At 39.1% G+C, this 18728-nt stretch overlaps 1 non-coding gene across 1 annotated transcript; it reads left to right on the forward strand.

Moving 5' to 3' along the window:
* Positions 8999-9070, forward strand: TRNAC-GCA. Its single transcript has one exon. It is a non-coding gene; the product is annotated as a tRNA-Cys (tRNA).

Consider the following 18728-nt stretch of genomic DNA (forward strand, 5'->3'; position numbering starts at 1 on the left):
AAAGTAAAAAAAAAAAAGACAAATTTTTGCAAACACAGGGAAAGCCTGAATGTAATGCAGGAAAACCTGGAGACAAAATGGCTTATAGGAAAAGCAAAAGGAGTGAGACAGATATTCTAAACATATTTTTGCAACATGCCAACATTTGATACAGGCATAGTTTCAGGTTCCTATTTTCCATTCATGTAATAAATACACAATTTAACAAATACCTTCCATAGGATGTGAAGCTTTTTGGAATAAGCAAAATGATATAACTATTTCTGGACTCCAAACATATAACCATCCTTCCTTGGACTGTGAAACTGGGGTGAGCGAAAATTCTCACGGTAACGACACATCTGGAAGGTGTCATCTGACAATGAATTCACTGTCAGGTTATTCTAAGCACGATTAAGTGAGCCGTCATGCAAGAGGAAAAACTTTCATGATGGAAATATTCTCAATAAAGCTGCTGTCATAAGAAATACTCAGATTGAGAGGAAGGGGAAAATTACACCATTATCAGGTTCATCATTGACTAGATTACTGATTCATTAAAAAAAAAAAAATTCTCCCAAGAAGTTAGCTAGAGAAAAAATGAGAGGAGTCTGTAAGAGTCTGTGGAAATTGATCTGAGATTCTTAAGCCATTATAGATTCAATGGTTGACTCCCAGGGGAAAAATGGTTACACTGATCTGTTCTGTTCACTGAGGATAAGCGGATCAAGCCTGTATTTCTGTGAGAAATTAATAAATCCACAGTGTTTTGAGAGTAGGTTTCATGACCAAATTAGACTCACATTATAATGGTTAATACATACCTCATCACTCTTTTTTTTGCCAGGTGGTGCTGTGGTATCAATTCACAAATCCCAAGAGTTTAGCAAAACACAGGTTTATTTCATTAATCACGCTATCTATCAGCTGTGGGTTGGTTGTAGATAAGGTACACATGTCTCTCTTATGAAATTCCGGTCAAAGCAGCCATCTTCATGATAAAAGCATGTGTGTCTATGGTAGAGGGAAAAGGATAAATGGTGGAACTACGTATTGGCTTTTTAAAGATTAGTTGCTGCTATACAAAAATGTGACTCAGCTATATGTATCGGTTCAGTTCAGTTCAGTCACTCAGTTGTGTCCGACTCTTGCGGACCCCATGAATTGCAGCATGCCAGGCCTCCAGGCCGTCACCAACTCCTGGATTTCACTCAAACTCACCTCCATCGAGTCAGTGATGCCATCCAGCCATCTCATCCTCTGTCATCCCCTTTTCCTCCTGTCCCCAATCCTTCCCAGCATCAGAGTCTTTTCCAATGAGTCAACCCTTCGCATGAGGTGGCCAAAGTACTGGAGTAAAAACTTTAGCACCAGTCCTTCCAAAGAAATCCCAGGGCTGATCTCTATTGTGAATGGGCTGGTTGGATCTCCTTGCAGTCCAAGGGACTCTCAAGAATCTTCTCCAACACCACAGTTTGAAAGCATCAATTATTTGACGCTCAGCTATCTTCACAGTACAATGCTCACATCCATACATGACCACTGGAAAAACCATAGCCTTGACTAGATGGACCTTAGTTGCAAAGTAAAGTCTGCTTTTCATTATGCTATCTAGGTTCGTCATAATTTTCCTTCCAAGGAGTAAGCGTCTTTTAATTTCATGGCTGCAATCAACATCTGCAGTGATTTTGGAGCCCCCCAAAATAAAGTCTGACACTGTTTCCACTGTTTCCTTATCTATTTCCCATGAGGTGATGGGACCAGATGCCATGATCTTCATTTTCTGAATGTTGAGCTTTAAGCCAACTTTTTTATTCTCCTCTTTCACTTTCATCAAGAGGCTTTTTAGTTCCTCTTCACTTTGTGCCATAAGAGTGGTGTCATCTGAACATCTGAAGTTATTGATATTTCTCCCGGCAGTCTTGATTCCAACTTGTGCTTCTTCGAGCCTAGCATTTCTCATGATGTACTCTGCATAGAAGTTAAACAAGCAGGGTGACAATATACAGTCTTGACGTACTCCTTTTCCTATTTGGAATCAGTCTGTTGTTCCATGTCCAGTTCTAACTGTTGCTTTCTGACCTGCATATAGGTTTCTCAAGAGGCAGGTCAGGTGGTCTGGTATTCCCATCTCTTTCAGAATTTTCCACAGTTTATTGTGATCCACACAGTCAAAGGCTTTGGCATAGCCAATAAAGCAGAAATAGATGTTTTTTCTGGAACTCTCTTGCTTTTTTAATGATCCAGCAAATGTTGGCAATTTGATCTCTGGTTCCTCTGCCTTTTCTAAAACCAGCTTGAACATCAGGGAGTTCACGGTTCACATATTGCTGAAGCCTGGCTTGGAGAATTTTGAGCATTACTTTACCAGCATGACTCGATGGACGTGAGTCTGAGTAACTCGGGGAGTTGGTGATGGACAGGAAGGCCTGGCGTGCTGCAATTCATGGGGTCGCAAAGAGTCGGACATGACTGAGCGACTGAACTGACTGAACTTACCAGCATGTGAGATGAGTGCAATTTTGCAGTAGTTTGAGCATTCTTTGGCATTGTCTTTCTTTGGGATTGGAATGAAATCTGACCTTTTCCAGTCCTGTGGCCACTGCTCAGTTTTCCAAATTTGCTGGCATATTGAGTGCAGCACATTTACAGCATCAGCTTTCAGGATTTGAAAGAGCTCCACTGGAATTCCATCACCTCCACTAGCTTTGCTCATAGTGATTCTTTCTAAGGCCCACCTGACTTCACATTCCAGGATGTCTGGCTCTAGTTGAGTGCTCATACCATCGTGATTATCTTGGTCGTGAAGATATTTTTTGTACAGTTCTTCTGTGTATTCTTGCAACCTCTTCTTAATATCTTCTGCTTCTGTTAGATTCATACCATTTCTGTCCTTTATCAAGCCCATCTTTGCATGAAATGTTCCCTTGGTATTTCTAATTTTCTTGAGGAGATCTCTAGTCTTTCCCATTCTGTTGTTTTCCTCTATTTCTTTGCATTGATCGCTGAGGAAGTCTTTCTTATCTCTTCTTGCTATTCTTTAGAAACTTTGCATTCAGAAGCTTATATCTTTCCTTTTCTTCTTTGCTTTTCACTTCTCTTCTTTTCACAGCTATTTGTAAGCCCTCCCCAGACAGCCTTTTTGTTTTCTTGCATTTCCATTCCATGGGGATGGTCTTGATCCCTGTCTCCTGTACAATATCGCGAACCTCAGTCCGTAATTCTTCAGGCTCCCTTAAATCTATTTCTCACTTCCATTGTATAATCACAAGGGATTTGATTTAGGTCATACCTGAATGGTCTAGGGATTTTCGCTACTTTCTTCAATTTAAGTCTGAATTTGGCAATAAGGAGCTCATGATCTGAGCCACAGTCAGCTCCCAGCCTCATTTTCGCTGACTGTATAGAACTTCTCCATCTTTGGCTGCAACGAATATAATCAATCTGATTTTGGTTTGACCATCTGGTGATGTCCACGTGTAGAGTCTTCTCTTGTGTTGTTGGAAGAGGGTGTTTGCTATGACCAGTGCATTCTCTTGGCAAGTCTCTCTTAGCCTTTTCTGTGCTTCATTCCATATTCCAAGGCCAAAGTTGCCTGTTACTCCAGGTTTTTCTTTTTGCATTCCAAAAAGAAACTTTTGCATTCCAGTCCCCTAAGATGAAAAAGACACCTTTTTTGGGTGTTAGTTCTAAAAGGTCGTGTAAGTCTTCATAGAACCATTCAACTTCAGCTTCTTCAGCATTACTAGTTGGGGCATAGGCTTGGATTACTGTGATATTGAATGGTTTGCTTGGAAACGAACAGAGATCATTCTGTTGTTTCTGAGATTGCATCCAAGTATTGCATTTCAAACTCTTTTGTTGACCATGATGGCTACTCCACTTCTTCTAAGGGATTCCTGCCCACAGTAGTAGATACAATAGTCATCTGAATTAAATTCACCATTGCAGTCCATTTTAGTTCGCTGATTCCTAGAATGTTGACGTTCACTCCTGCCATCTCCTGTTTGACCACTTCCAATTTGCCTTGATTAATGGACCTAACATTCCAGGTTACTATGCAATATTGCTCTTTACAGCATCAGACCTTGCTTCTATCACCAGTCACATCCGCAACTGGGTATTGTTTTTGCTTTGGCTCCATCCCTTCATTCTTTCTGGAGTTATTTCTCCACTGATCTCCAGTAGCATATTGGGCACCTACTGACCTGGGGAGTTCCTTTTTCAGTATCCTATCATTTCTCCTTTTCATACTGTTTATGGGGTTCTCAAGGGAAGAATACTTAAGTGGTTTGCCATTCCCTTCTCCAGTGGACCACATTCTGTCAGACCGCTCCACCATGACCCATCCGTCTTGGGTGGCCCCACACAACATGGCTTAGTTTCATTTAGTTAGACAAGGCTGCAGTCCTTGTGATCAGATTGGCTAGTTTTCTGTGATTATGGTTTCAGTGTGTCTGCCCTCCGATGTCCTCTCTCAACACCACCGTCTTACTTGGGTTTCTCCTACCTTGGACATGGGATATCTCTTCACGGCTGCTCCAGCAAAGCTCACATTGGACAAGGGGTATCTCCTCACCACTGCCCCTCCTGACCTTGATCGTGGAGTAGCTCCTATAGGCCCTCCTGCACCCGCGCAGCCACCACTCTTTGGACGTGGTGTTGCTCCTCTCGGCTGCCATCCCTGGCCTCGGGCGGGCTACACCATCACAGCCTGGCACTCTGGGCCACTGCCCCTGACCTTGGACGTGGGGTAGCTCCTCTTGGCCACAGCCCCTCCGGTATGGGGTCCTCCCGGCTTTTGCCCCTGACCTCGGACGTGTGGTAGCTCCTCTTGGCCGTGCTTGTGCGTCATCGCAGCCACCCATGCACATATGTATATACACCCTCCATTGTGAGCCTACCCCCCTGTGCCACCCTACTGTGTCTTTACAGAGCACCAAGCTGAGCTCCCTGTGTTATACAGCAGCTTCCCACTAGCTGTCTATTTCACACATGGTAGTACAGATATGCATGGATGAGTGCGAGCTGTCACTTCAGTCGTGTCCGACTCTTTGTGACTTTGTGGATTGTAGCCTGCCAAGCTCTTCTGTCCATGGGCTTTTCTAGGCAAGAATACTGGAGTGGTTTGCGATGGCCTCTTCCAGCGGATCTTCCTGACCCAGGGGTCGAACCTGCACCTCTATGTCTCCTGCAATGCCAGGCAGGTTCTTTGCCATCTGGAAGCCTGGTCATGTATGTGTGTCCATGCTGTTCTCCTAATACATCCAACCTCTCCTGCCCCACTGGTACCCCATGTCTGTTCTCTACGTCTGCATCTCTCTTTCTGCCCTGCAAATAGGTCCATCTGTGCCATTTTTCTAGATTCCATGCACATTAATATATGCTACTTTTTCCTCATTCTGACTCACTTCACACTGTATGACAGACTATAGGTTCATCCACATCTCTACAAACAACTCAATTTTGCTCCTTTTTATGGCTGAGTAATATTTATTGTATATATGTACTGAATCATCTTTATCCATTCTTTGTCAAAGGATGTTTAGGTTGCTTCCATGTTGTGGCTATTGTAAATAGTGCTGTAATGAATATTGGGGTACACAAGGTCTTTTTAAATTATGGTTTTCTCTGGGTATGAGAGTGGGATTGCTGGGTCATATGGTAGTTCTATTCTTAGTTTCTTAAGAAACCTCTGAACTATTCTCAATAGTGGCTGTATCAGTTTACATTCCTACCAACAGTGCAAGAGGGTTCCCTTTTCTCTACATCCTCTCCAGCATTTGTAGATTTTTTTGATGATGGCCATTCTGACCAGTGGATGGTGATACCTCCTCATAGGTTTGATTTGCATTTCCTTAATAATAAGTGATATTGAGCATTTTTTCATGTGTTTATTAGCCATCTGTATGTCTTCTTTGAAAAATGTCTGCTTAGGTCATCTGCCCATTTTTTTTTTTGAATGGGTTATTTGCTTTTCTGATATTGAGATTCATGAGCTGCTGGTATAGTTTGAATATTAATCCTTTGTCAGTTGTTTCATTTGCAATTATTTTCTCCCATTCTGAAGACTGTTTTCTCATCTTGTTTATGGTTTCCTTTACTGTGCAAAACCTTTTAAATTTAATTAAGTCCCATATGACCCAGTAATCCTAATTCCGAGCATATACTCTAAGAAAACCGTAGTTTCAAAAGACATATGTACCCCAGTGTTCACTGCAGTACTATTCATGATAACCAAGACATGCAATCAAGCTAGATATCTGTCCACAGATGAATAGATAAAGAAGTTATGGTACTGATATACAATGGAATATTACTCAACCACAAAAAGGAATGATTTGAGTCAGTTCTAGTGAGGTAGATGAACCCAGAGCCGGCTATATAGAATGAAGTAAATCAGAAAGATAAAAACAAATATTGTATATTAATGTATATATATATATATATATAATCTAGGAAAATGGTATGATTAACCTATTGGCAGGGCAGAAATTGAGACTTAGACATAGAGAAAAGACTTACAGACACAGTGGGGCAAAAGAGGGTATATCAAATTGAGAGAGTAGCATTGAAATATATGCATTACCATATGTAAAATATTAATAGAGTGTGAGACATTGCTTGTAACACAGGGAGTTCAACTTTGTGCTCTGTGACAACCTAAAGCAGCGTGGGATGGGGGTATGAGGTGGGAAAAAAGTTCAAGAGGCAAGAACATAATATCTATGACTGGTTCATGTTGATATAAGACAGAGCCCAACACAACATTGTAAAGCAATTATCCTCTCTTTAAATATTTAAAAATTAAACAAAGATACTGTTTTTAAGCAAGGGTTTCACTGTGCACTGACAGTCAAACTCTGACAGTGGGTGACTGCAGCAAAGCAAGGTTTTTTTGCAGGATGTCAGTCAGCCTCAGATACATTCCAACTTGGTCTTTCCATTAAAGGTTCTTTTAAAGGGGAAGGACAAAGAATTTGGGATTAACTGTTTTGTGGCATTTCTTAACTGCAGTTTAGGTGGTCAGAATGTCTCTGGTTTATAATTCTCTGAGCAGATGGTGTAGGGTTTGTTAGCTAATCTTGCCCTGGAGAAACAACCTGAGTTTGTATGTTGATGATATTTACAACAGCAATTTTAGTGCATCAGTGATACAGTGAAAGAGAAGATTTGGGGTTCCATGTCAGTTGGGGTTGAGGGTGGGTTGTCTAGGGCTTCATGGATTCAGTTGCCATTGGAGAATTTAAAACATAAGAGTAAGAATTAAAGCTCAAAAGGGTACAGCCCACTGTCAATCAAATGGTCAGTTTGTCTAAGTCAACCTGGACTTTCTTAAAGAAAAAGAACTTCATGGGTGGGGCAGGCTGGCTCCTTATGGAGTTGTGTAGCTGATAAAGTGTTTATTGGAGATGGATGTCTTGAAAGTTGAAGCCTAGGCAATCAGAGGCTTGATAGCAGGTACTTACATTACAATCCAAAAAGCTGATTGTCAGGCTCTTACTACACTCTTACCATTAAATAATTTAAAATTTGGTAGCTGACAATACCAACAGATATCACTAAGACAAGTAAACAGGCAGAAGATGAGAACATTCTAAGTGACAAAAGAAACATTTATAATATGTTAGCCTGTGAAAGAGGGAGAATTAAAAATTGGCTATTTGAATGAGGCTTGAAAGTTAACTATATTTCCAGAGGTCAAAACTATTAGGGAAAGTCTTTTAAACTGTAGGTGATAACATGAAAAACTAGGTTATATATTGCAAACAACTTTTAAAAATTGTCTGAATAATGCTTTAAGAGGGTTAAAAAAAATTCTTGAAATATGATCTGGGCAATATTGTGGAGGGTATTGAGTCTTGTGACCTGTCATTTGTACCTGACTTGATGATCAAGTGAATCCACTCAATAGTTGAGCAATAATGTGACTGTATCACAAATACACATTTAAAGGTATATATGGCAGGTAAAAATGTAACTGATTTTTATCTGATATTTTGCATCTTGCAGCATTACTGAGTTCATTAGTTCTAACAATTTTTTGTGGGGTCCTTAGGTGTTTCTGCATCTAGGACCATGTCTCCTGCTAACAGAGGTAATTTCACTTCTTCCTTTCTGATGTGGATGGGCTTTATATATTTATTTATTTATTTATTTATTTATTTATTTATTTTGTCCAACTGTTCTGACTAGGGCTTCTAATACTGTCTAGAACATCAGTGGCAGGAGTGGGCATCATTGTTTTACTCTTGATCTTAGAGGAGAAATGCTCTCAAGTTTTCACCCTTCAGTAAGCCAAAACTGTAGAACACCTAGACAAACTGATCTTGGCAATGATTTGTTTGATAGGACACAAAAAGAACAAGCAACAAAAGCAAATATAGACAAGCAGGGCTGCAGAAAACTGAAAAGCTTCTGCACAGCAAAGGAAACAGACAGCAGAATGGGAAGTTAATATTTGCAAATAACACAATATATAATTTGTATGTATATTATATATATGTATATTATAAGGAATTAAATTTTCCATAATATCTAATCAACTCCTATCACTCAAAAGCAAGAATAACCCAGTTTTAAAATTGAGGAAGGGACTTGAACTGATCCCTTTCCAAAGAGGACATGCAAATGGCCACCAGGTATATGAAAAGATGCTTCTCAATATCATTAATCATCAAGGAAACACAAATCAAAACTAAAATGAGGTATCATCTTAACTTCAGGAAGGGTACTATTAAAAAAAATTAAGTGTTGGTGAAGATGGTTTCCTCATCAGTTTCCAGGCACGTCCAAATCAAACTGTACATGCTGCGTGTGTGAAGTTTTTTTTAAAGTATCAATTATACTTGAAGCTGTTTAAAAGATACTAATTTGGGAAAAGAATGTTTGATTGGACATGAAGTGGATGTAGGGAACACATTTTCAAGGCCATAATTGGGGGACTGAAAAATAAGTACAATACTTTGGAATTAGACAGAAAGATAAATTTGAAAGGTATTACAAGGTAAAAAGGGCTTCCCTGATAGCTCAGTTGGTAAAGAACCCGCCTGCAGTGCAGGAGACCCTGGTTCGATTCCTGGTCAGGAAGATCTGTTGGAGAAGGGATAGGCTACCCACTCCAGTATTCTTGGGCTTCCCTTGTGGTTCAGTTGGTAAAGAATCCACCTGCAATGTGGGAGACCTGGATTCAATCCCCAGGTAGGGAAGATCCCCTGGAGAAGGGAAAGGCTACCCACTCCAGTATTCTGACCAGGAGAATTCCATGGTTCACAAAGAGTCAGACACTACTGAGAGACCTTGACTTTCACAAGGTTAAAAGAAGAAGAGGGTGGCAGAGGATGAGATGGTTGGATAGCCTCAGCAACTCAGTGGACATGAATTTGAGCAAACTTCAGGAGATAGCATAGGACAAGGAAGCCTGGCATGCTCCAGCCCATAAGGTCGCAGAGTCAGACACAACTTAGCAACTGAAGGAGAACAACAAGCTACAAGGTTATCAGAAAATAATTGAGTCTGTGGGTAGTGCAAAAGGGCTAAGTCAAAGATTGATATGAGGCCTTTGAAATTAAGTGTCTGTGGGATATTTTCAATTTAAGAGAAACTCAGAAGGAATAGCTGATCAGAGTTGGAAAGATAAATGATTCTGTGAGGTTTATTTTTATTCATTTTGACTCAAACAGAATTTGCTAAGACAGTCATCTCTTTGAGTTTTCTGACACAGACGACTGGGACTTCAAGGTTACCAAGAAACCTTCTTACCAGTTATCAGAATTGTAAGAAATTCCAAATGGTGGTAGGAAGCAAGGCTAGGGGTGAGGATGCTCCCAAAATCTATCCCTTGAAGGCATCTTAAACAGCAATAGAGTACACCTATCTATGCCATTTTAAAAGGGAAGTAGGCAATATAGGTTCATTTACCATAACTTCAGGCTAAATAATCAGTGTACAGAGCAGAAAATCAGCAATCACAAGTACACTTTGATACAGTGATAGCATGTAACATAAGTCACCTTAAAGTACAACACACGAAAGCACTTTCTTTTTCTACACCTAAGTGTGGATAATAACATAGATCTCATCCATCACATTGTATTGTTGTTTTATAGTCTCCTTAATCTACTGTTAATACAATACGGGGAGTTTAGTGCTCATTCATCAAGTTGCATTAGCATTATATTTTGTTATTTTTATATCAAGCTAATATAATACAGTTCTTATAATGTCATCAAAGTCTATACCAAGCAAAAACATTAATATCAGGAAGTTTTCAAGCACATTTCCACGTGGCTTGTGAATCTTTCAGGCACCAAGATGCAATAAGAGGCTCAGAAATGTCTGTTGAGACTGCAAGGATATTTGTGAAGGGATGTTATGAATGTGCTATTTTGGGGATTTCGAAGGCCTCCCCATGGAAGCATGTTCCATATGAGTTAGTAAATCTGCTTTAAGAGCTCACATTTTCTATCCCAACTCTCATATATGGAAGAATGATTCTGCTTGAGAGAAAAAGTAGGGCATGCGTTCTTCCTCTCAGTGTCAGTCTGGTTTTGGTCACTATTTGCCAGGCAGTGAATTCATACCTAAATTCAGTTTGGGAGCTCAACTATACATACATGAACTTGTTATCAAACTGTTAGTGCTCATTGAAAGACAAACAGTCCAAGACATGATTGAAGCTATGAAAACACAATTTTTAATATGACAATAATTTTATGTGAAATGATAAATGAGTAACCACCAAAATAATGGGATAAATGGTTCATACTATAGAAATTCAAAGGAGTTTTTTGCAGATGAGACATGGGAAGTTATATGGGAGAGCAGCCTGGTTAGAAAGAGGAGTGAATAATTTGGACTCACTGTATATACATGACTTTTAGGAGGGAAACCAATTTGTTTTAAAGAGGAATTATAATAAATGAGTGTAATAAGGGAACAGAAAATAGAGAATCAGATGGGACTTTTTAAAGATTAATCCTGTAGATATCTGTGAAACTGTTTGAAGAGTTTTAGTACGATACAGCGTTGTTGTTGTTCAGTTGCTAAGTCAGGCCCAACACTTTGTGAACCCATGGACTGCAGCATACCAGGTTTCCCTGTCCTTCACTATTTGGATATATTATAATTTTAGGATGATAAGTATGTTAATGGTTTTGTAGGCTGGAAGGAGATATAAAAAACAGAACCAGAAGAACAATTGGTAAGACTCTGGCCTCAGGTAAATAACAGGATAGGGAGAAAAAAGAAGGTTATTTTAGAGAAATGAACAAGGAATCTTATATCTGAGTTAGGAAAGACTTTAAACTCTTTTTAAAAATCATCATCTGTTTTTAATTTCTTGTTCACATATAAGGCATTATTAGCAGAAGTTGAGATTATTTGTATATTACCAATGAAGAATATGAAACAGTTGGAAAAAGTAATTGTACAAACAAATGCAAGAAAGAAAGAAATGATGGTTTAGGGAGAAAGCATGAGTTATCCTTTGAGATACTGAGCTCAGTCGTGTCCGACTCTTTGCGACCCCATAGACTGTAGCCTACCAGGCTCCTCTGTCCATGTTATTTTCCAGGCAATAGTACTGGGGTGGATTGCCATTTCCTTCTCCAGGGGATCTTCCCAACCCAGGGCTCTAACCCGGGTCTCCCACATTGTAAACAGACACTTTACCATCTGAAGCCACCAGGGAAGTCCTATAAAGAATATGAAATAGTTGGAAAAAATAATTGCACAAACAAACGCAAGAAAGAAAGAAATGATGGTTTAGGGAGAAAGCATGCATTATCCTTTGAGATACTGAGTGACATCAAGCTGACAAGGTGAAAAAAATTTAACGGTAAATTATGGTTGTTAATATTGATCTTGAATGCAGTGACAACTGTAATCATAAGTTAGAATCAACTCAATAATAGAATATAGAAAAATCAGAGCAGATCAAGAATACTTGTCTAATATTTTTGATTTAGTAAATGTCTTATTTTCTGATGTGAAATAGAGATCAAATCAAAAGCAACCTTCTGCAAATTATATATTTAACATGTAGAGTGAGAACAAAGGTTTTTCTAAACAGGTGCACAAAGGCCCAATTCCAGTATTATAAAGCTGTAAAGCTCCCATAGCAAGAAAAAACCACCATATTTTATTTTCACCATTTACAATATTGACCTGGCCAGAAAAGAAAGAAATCTCTATTTATCGCCACCATTTCTTTTGGTGGAGATTTTATTGCATTTTTGACAGTTATTTAGATCAAGACTTTATATGAAATAGGTCCCCCCCCCAACATGGTCCACTGGGTAGAATGCCTTTTCTGATGTCAGAAAACATGATATATTTAATTAGTTCTGCCTTCTGAAGAACATGTTCAGTCAAATCATAGTAGAATTCCATCTGGTTGAATGCATTTGGGGAGTAGATGGTTTTCTGCACAGTGATTCAGACAGAGCCTTTGCAAGATGACTGAAGTGGTTACAGGAGACATTCATCTATGGCTGTCTGTCACTTAGAACTGGATCTATCACCCCAGCAGCAAAGACCAAAAGACTAAGAAACTGTTTCTCTAGCATCTCTTGGATGTGTGTATATGCTGCTGCTGCTGCTGCTAAGTCACTTCAGTTGTGTCTGACTTTGTGCGACCCCATAGATGGCAGCCCACCAGGCTCCCCCATCCCTGTGATATATGTATATGTGTATTGTGTGTGTGTGTGTATATATATATATATGCACACACACATGCATGTATTATGTGTATATATGTACTTATATGTATGTGCACTGTTATATGTATATGCATATGTATGGGTATGCATATATATGTGTATATATGTGTACTTACATGTGTATGTACATTTGAGAGATTCTAAAATAGGGATTTCTTGAAGAGTTTGCAAATTCAGATTTTCATGCTGTTGAAGGAACAATTCACTATATCTCTAGTCTTCATGTGTGAGCATGTCACTATGAAGGTGTGACTTCACAACCTATCATTGAGTTTGTCTTAAAATCCCAAATGAGTTGAATTTCAATAATCTCCTCAGTTTATGAAAGTTACAGGTGTGTGTGGAGTTATGAGTCATGCAGAATATTTATAAAATGTTTTTCCTGAATGTAACTTAAGATTAATTGTAAGTTAATTGTGTTTCTGTGTGTGTTTTTAGAAATTTCTCTATTTCACTAGAAATAATAAGCATTTTCCTATCTGACATTGCTCTCCTTTTACATTTTAATAAGTTTTTCATGCCCCTCTGTATTGGATTCAATTTTTCTGTTCTGTTGTTTTGAATTCACACTTTAAACACTTACGTGCCAAATTTAATTTTTCTTCTAGTAAAAGTTAATGAAGTATTTACTACAGGAAATATTCTACTAGAATAACCATTGCATCTCTAGTTTATTCTTTTCTTGCTCTCTTCTCTGTAAATGTGTAAGTATGCTCCAGCAAGGAAATTGGTTATGATTCACTCTTTTTAACTTTTTATGCTGTTGTGAAAATAACCAAATCATAGATTTCTGTCAATAATGACCTCATTTTATCAATCCTGAGGTAGCTAAACCTGACACATAGTGTGAATTCCCATGTGTATTATGTTGTTAATTCTAATAATAAAATATTAAGAACTAGGATTGGTTTTGTCTTAATTTTATGCCTCTTATAGGAATTTTGAGCATTCATGAAAATCAAATGGTAAAAATGGTATAGAAATTGTGAAAAGCAGTTTGGCAGTTCTTCAAGTTAAATATAGAGTTACCATATGACTCAGCAAATTGACTTTTAGATGCATAGACAAATAGTTGAAAACACGGATGCTAACACACAGATATATGCCAACATTTACAGCAGCATTATTCACAATAACCCAAAGGTAGAAAAATCCAAGTGGCCATTAACAGATGATGATTAAACAAAATGTGACATTTACATACAATAGACTAATTCAGCCATAAAAAGCAATGAATTTCTGAAAACTATATAACCAACGAACCTTGAAAACATTATGCTAAGTGAAATATGACAGACACAAAAAGATAACTATTTTGTGAGTCCACGTAGATGGAATGTCAATAATATACAAATTCATAGAAATAGAAATAGATTAGAAGTTCTCATGGGCTGAGGGTGGGAGGAATGGAGAGTTCTTATTTATAGGGCAAGAGTTTCACTTTGAAGTCATGAGAAATTTTGGATATAAATAGTGGTGGCATACTCTGTATTTTAACCACAATATAAATATACTAAATAATGAAAAGAAATTAATGGAAACTTTTTCTTAAGTAACTGCTCTGTAATGGCTTAATGGTAAAGAATCTGCCTGCCAATGCAGGAGACGGAGGTTCAGTCCCTGGCTTGGGACAATCCTCTGTCGGAGGAAATGGCAACCCACTCTGGTGTTCTTGCCTGGAGAAGCCCATGGACAGAGAAGCCTGGGGGGCTACAATACACAGGGTCACAAAAAGTTGGACATGACTGAGCACACGTGAAACATGCACAATCAATTGTCTTACACTTTTCAGATAGCTAAATGCTGTCAATCAGCAGAATTAATTTTTGGAAAGACTAATTTATATAGTTACCGTTGCTTTCCTTTTACTGAAGTGTAGCTAATTTCCAACATTGTGTTAGTTTCAGGTGTACAGCAAAGTGATTCAGTTATGTGTGTGTGTGTGAATATATATGCACACACAGTCAACATATATTATTGTTCACTCAATCGTGTCCAATTCTTTGATACCCCATGGACTGCAGCATAGTTCGCCTTTAGAGACTATTTTCGCTCATGTGCTTATTTGCTCAGTCGTGTCGGACTCTTTGCAACTCCCTGGACTGGAGCCCACCAGGCTCCTCTGTCCATGGGGATTTTTCAGGCAATAATACTGAAGTGGTTGCCATGCCCTCTTCCAGGGGATCTTCCCAACCCAGGGGTTGAACCCAGGTCTCCTGCATTGCAGGCAGATTCCTTACCATCTGAGCCACCAGGGAAGCCCAATAATACTGGAGTGGTTAGCCTTATAAGTTATCACAAAATACTGACTGTAGTTCTCTTGCTGCAGAGTAGGTCTTGGCTGATTTTCTGTACTATATACACTCGTATGTATGCTTCTCTATCCTGAGAAGGATGAGAAATGTGAGGAGATGCTCTTGCAGCCTTACACACAGACCAGCTCTGTTATTAGCCCCACCTCACCATCACAGTCCAGCAGTGTCCTCCTGGGAAACACTTGAACAGTATTCTTGTAAGAGAATAAATTAACTGGATTCACAAAATGAGCATCACTAATTAGAGTGGCCAAAATCACGTTGCCTTAAAAAAGAGTAATATCATTAGGCAATTTTAGTAGTTAAAAAATTATCTTTATTACTCCAAAGTGTAGATTTCTAGGATAGAAATGGACATGGTATCTAAGGTGACTTGCACTTACCCTATTCTTGTTAAGCTTACCTGTATATTTAGATACTGTTTTGTAGGAAAATTAAGCTCTCTAGTTTACCGACAGAGTTGGCTGTATCTGCATGGCAGAATAATAGTCTTTGTACCACTTACAAGAAGGCAGAGATTTTTACCTAACATCTGCACTGTTTTGTTGGTATATGTTCATGTTGTGATGAAGAGAGAAAGAAGGCTTCTATGTAAGTTTCTCCTGTTGAGTTACTTGTCCTGCCAGTAGCTTTGTCCTTTGTTCTAGAAAGGGTCATACCATTTCAGGTCAACCAGTTGACTTTAAGATGATATTTCTCCACAATTGATGAGTCATAAAAATGTCTCACAATATGTTCCTCTCCTTAAAATACACTAAGATCAATGTTGAAACTAAGCAGTTTAAACAAAATTGGATGTGAAACTAATTTATTGGCTTAAAAATGGTATCCAGAATGACACATATGCCTGTGTGTGTATACACACACATACTGGAGCAGGTCACAGCAACCAACTCCAGCTTTATTGCCTGGAGAATCCCCATGGACAGAGGAGCCTGGCAGGCTACTGTCCATGAGGTTGCAAAGAGTCAGGCACAACTGAAGTGACTTAGCTTGCACACACAATATATGTACTAAAATCAGTTCAGTTCAGTCTCTCAGTCGTGTTTGACTCTTTGTGACCCCATGAATCGCAGCACACCAGGCCTCCCTGTCCATCACCAACTCCCAGAGTTCACTCAGACTCACATCCATTGAGTCAGTGATGCCATCCAGCCATCTCATCCTCTGTCATCCCCTTCACCTCTTCCCCCCAATCCCTCCCAGCATCAGAGTCTTTTCCAATGAGTCAACTCTTCGCATGAGGTGGCCAAAGTACTGGAGTTTCAGCCTTAGCATATTCCTTCCAAAGAAATCCCAGGGCTGATCTCCTTCAGAATGGACTGAATTGCCAATTTTATGGATTCTGAAATATTACAGTGATAGAAATCAACTCTCATTTATGTCACTTAATAAGTACAGCATCTCAGTAGAGTCCTTTAAAAACTTAGATCAACTTCATAAATTAAGAAGAAATTTTCTGCATTTTATTTCTGATTCATTTTTGTATAAGATATACTATGTTCACTATTATATTCAGGATTCTGTAATAGAGAATTTCTATATTTTCCCTTTAAAATGATTATGATTCAGTCAGAAAACCTTCACTTAGATTTTAGTATTTTTGAATTCCTGAAATATAAATTGCAGTTGTTAAAAGGCCCTTCCGTCCATGTAGAACAGAAGACTGTCCTACCGCCTAACTTTAGATCTCTTTGCTTTAAGAGAGACTATTTCTAGCTGTGAAAGGGGGAGTGTATTTTTTGTGAAATAGTTATGATATTTCATTGGAAATTTCTATTATGTATTTATGTACTGGGGAAAATTAAATGGTGGAATGGTCCACTTATGAGTGTGAAGATAATCAGGAATGAAAAGCTAGTGTCTGACTACAGGGTGTCACCACCTGCAGTAAACAGGCACTGAACGAAAGCATCAGTTTCATTCAACAAACCTACCATAACCTCTTGCCTTTCCTCTCCCCGGATATCAGCTGTCCAAGACACAATCTCTTCCCTATTTTCCCTCTGTTTTCTTTCTAGGCTTCAGTGTGTCCATTTTATTTATCTCAACTCACAATTCATCTCATGATAGCCCTTCCTCTTGGACATATAATATAGCCTTCTCCTAAATCATGTCACCCCTGATCCATTCACCATGCGCTGATGACAACTTGCAGGTCTTAGGAGTTGACTTACAAGTTGATGTATATGCTTTCTCCCTGAGATCCATGTACAGGGCCATTTTCCCTATAGTCTGAGTACGTGGCCTTGCACATTAAAGGGTGGAGGGATAGCTCCTTTCTTTATAACAAAGCCTCATTCCCACTTGCAAAATATAGCTTTTATCTTTATTTGCTGGGCCAGCCACCTGGTGACTGGAGAAGAAATGCTTTGCTCGGGGGTCACAAAACAATACAGCTGCCTTAGAAGATAACACTGCTAACTGACCCTTTGGGCTCCTCATGCTGTTTTATCAAAAGTAAAAATGAGAGGGATTATGGTATAGACTGAAGTGCTTGATTATATCATTAAGAAGATGAGTGGGGTTGTCATGATACCCCTATAGTTCACTAGTAAATTCACTAGTGAAGTCACTCAGTCGTGTCTGACTCTTTGCGACCCCAGAGACTGTCGCCTACCACGCTCCTCCATCTGTAAGATTTTGCAGGCAAGAGTACTGGAGTAGGTTGCCATTTCCTTCTCCAGAGGATCTTCCTGACCCAGGGATTGAACTCGGGTTTCCCACATTGTAGGCAGACACTTTACCATCTGAGCCACCAGGATATCCTGATACTTAACTATAAATTTTGCTAGAAGACTTCAACAAACTAACACAGGTAGGAACAAGAAGGACGTAGACTATTCAGGAGCAAAAGTTTGGAGGTCAGTCTGCAGAATGGTGAAATATTGTCTACTGAATGACTTTCTGAAACTAAGGGAATATTGACTGTAGAGACAAAATAAGATACACCAACCAACTATGACCACAAGGGAAGTTTCAGATATGAGAACTCCCGAATTGCAATCATTATGTGTGTTTTGCTCCCTTTATCCAGACACACATGCCTCCAGGCACGTGCAGTTATGTGCACACATATACGTACAAATATTTATTTATAAGTAGATAGCATATTTAAGCCACACTGTATTTTAATCAGTTTTCCTAATCACCTTCCTCTATTCTTTTCTGTAAAGCACTGCTAAAGGTTCCTGGATATTCAAACGAGACCATGTAGCTGAGCCAGAAAAAGAATGTTGACTCAGAGGAAGATATTATGACTTGTAGGAGTACAAATTTGGTTTTATGAGAAAAACGTTCTTCGTGGTAGGCAGATGCAGAATGGAATTTTTAATTGCTCAGCAGTTTAAACTTCTTTAGAATGTCATCTACGGGTGTAGAGTTAGCAACACGATGGTTGGGTTCGGTTTACCTGAGCTTTCAAAACACACCTATGAGAGTCTCTTTGACTCCTCAGGGAGAAATCCAGGAAGAACATCTCCCAATATCTCATTACCAGTAAAATTCTAGGTCAGAGTCTGCCAAAGAGAGGGATTCACAGGAGATTTGGAAAACAGAAGACACAGAGAAGGCACCATCCTCTGAACTCATTTTCAGGCAACCCTTGCAGTTGGCAAATGATCGGGAATACCAGCTTTGGGGGTGTAGGGCATTAAGTTTGATGTCGTCCCACCGTAAGCCAAAATTCTTGAGTTTCGCAAAAGTGTCTTTT

The sequence above is a fragment of the Capra hircus genome, chromosome 24, assembly GCF_001704415.2.
Source record: "Capra hircus breed San Clemente chromosome 24, ASM170441v1, whole genome shotgun sequence".
Lineage (NCBI taxonomy): Eukaryota > Metazoa > Chordata > Mammalia > Artiodactyla > Bovidae > Capra > Capra hircus.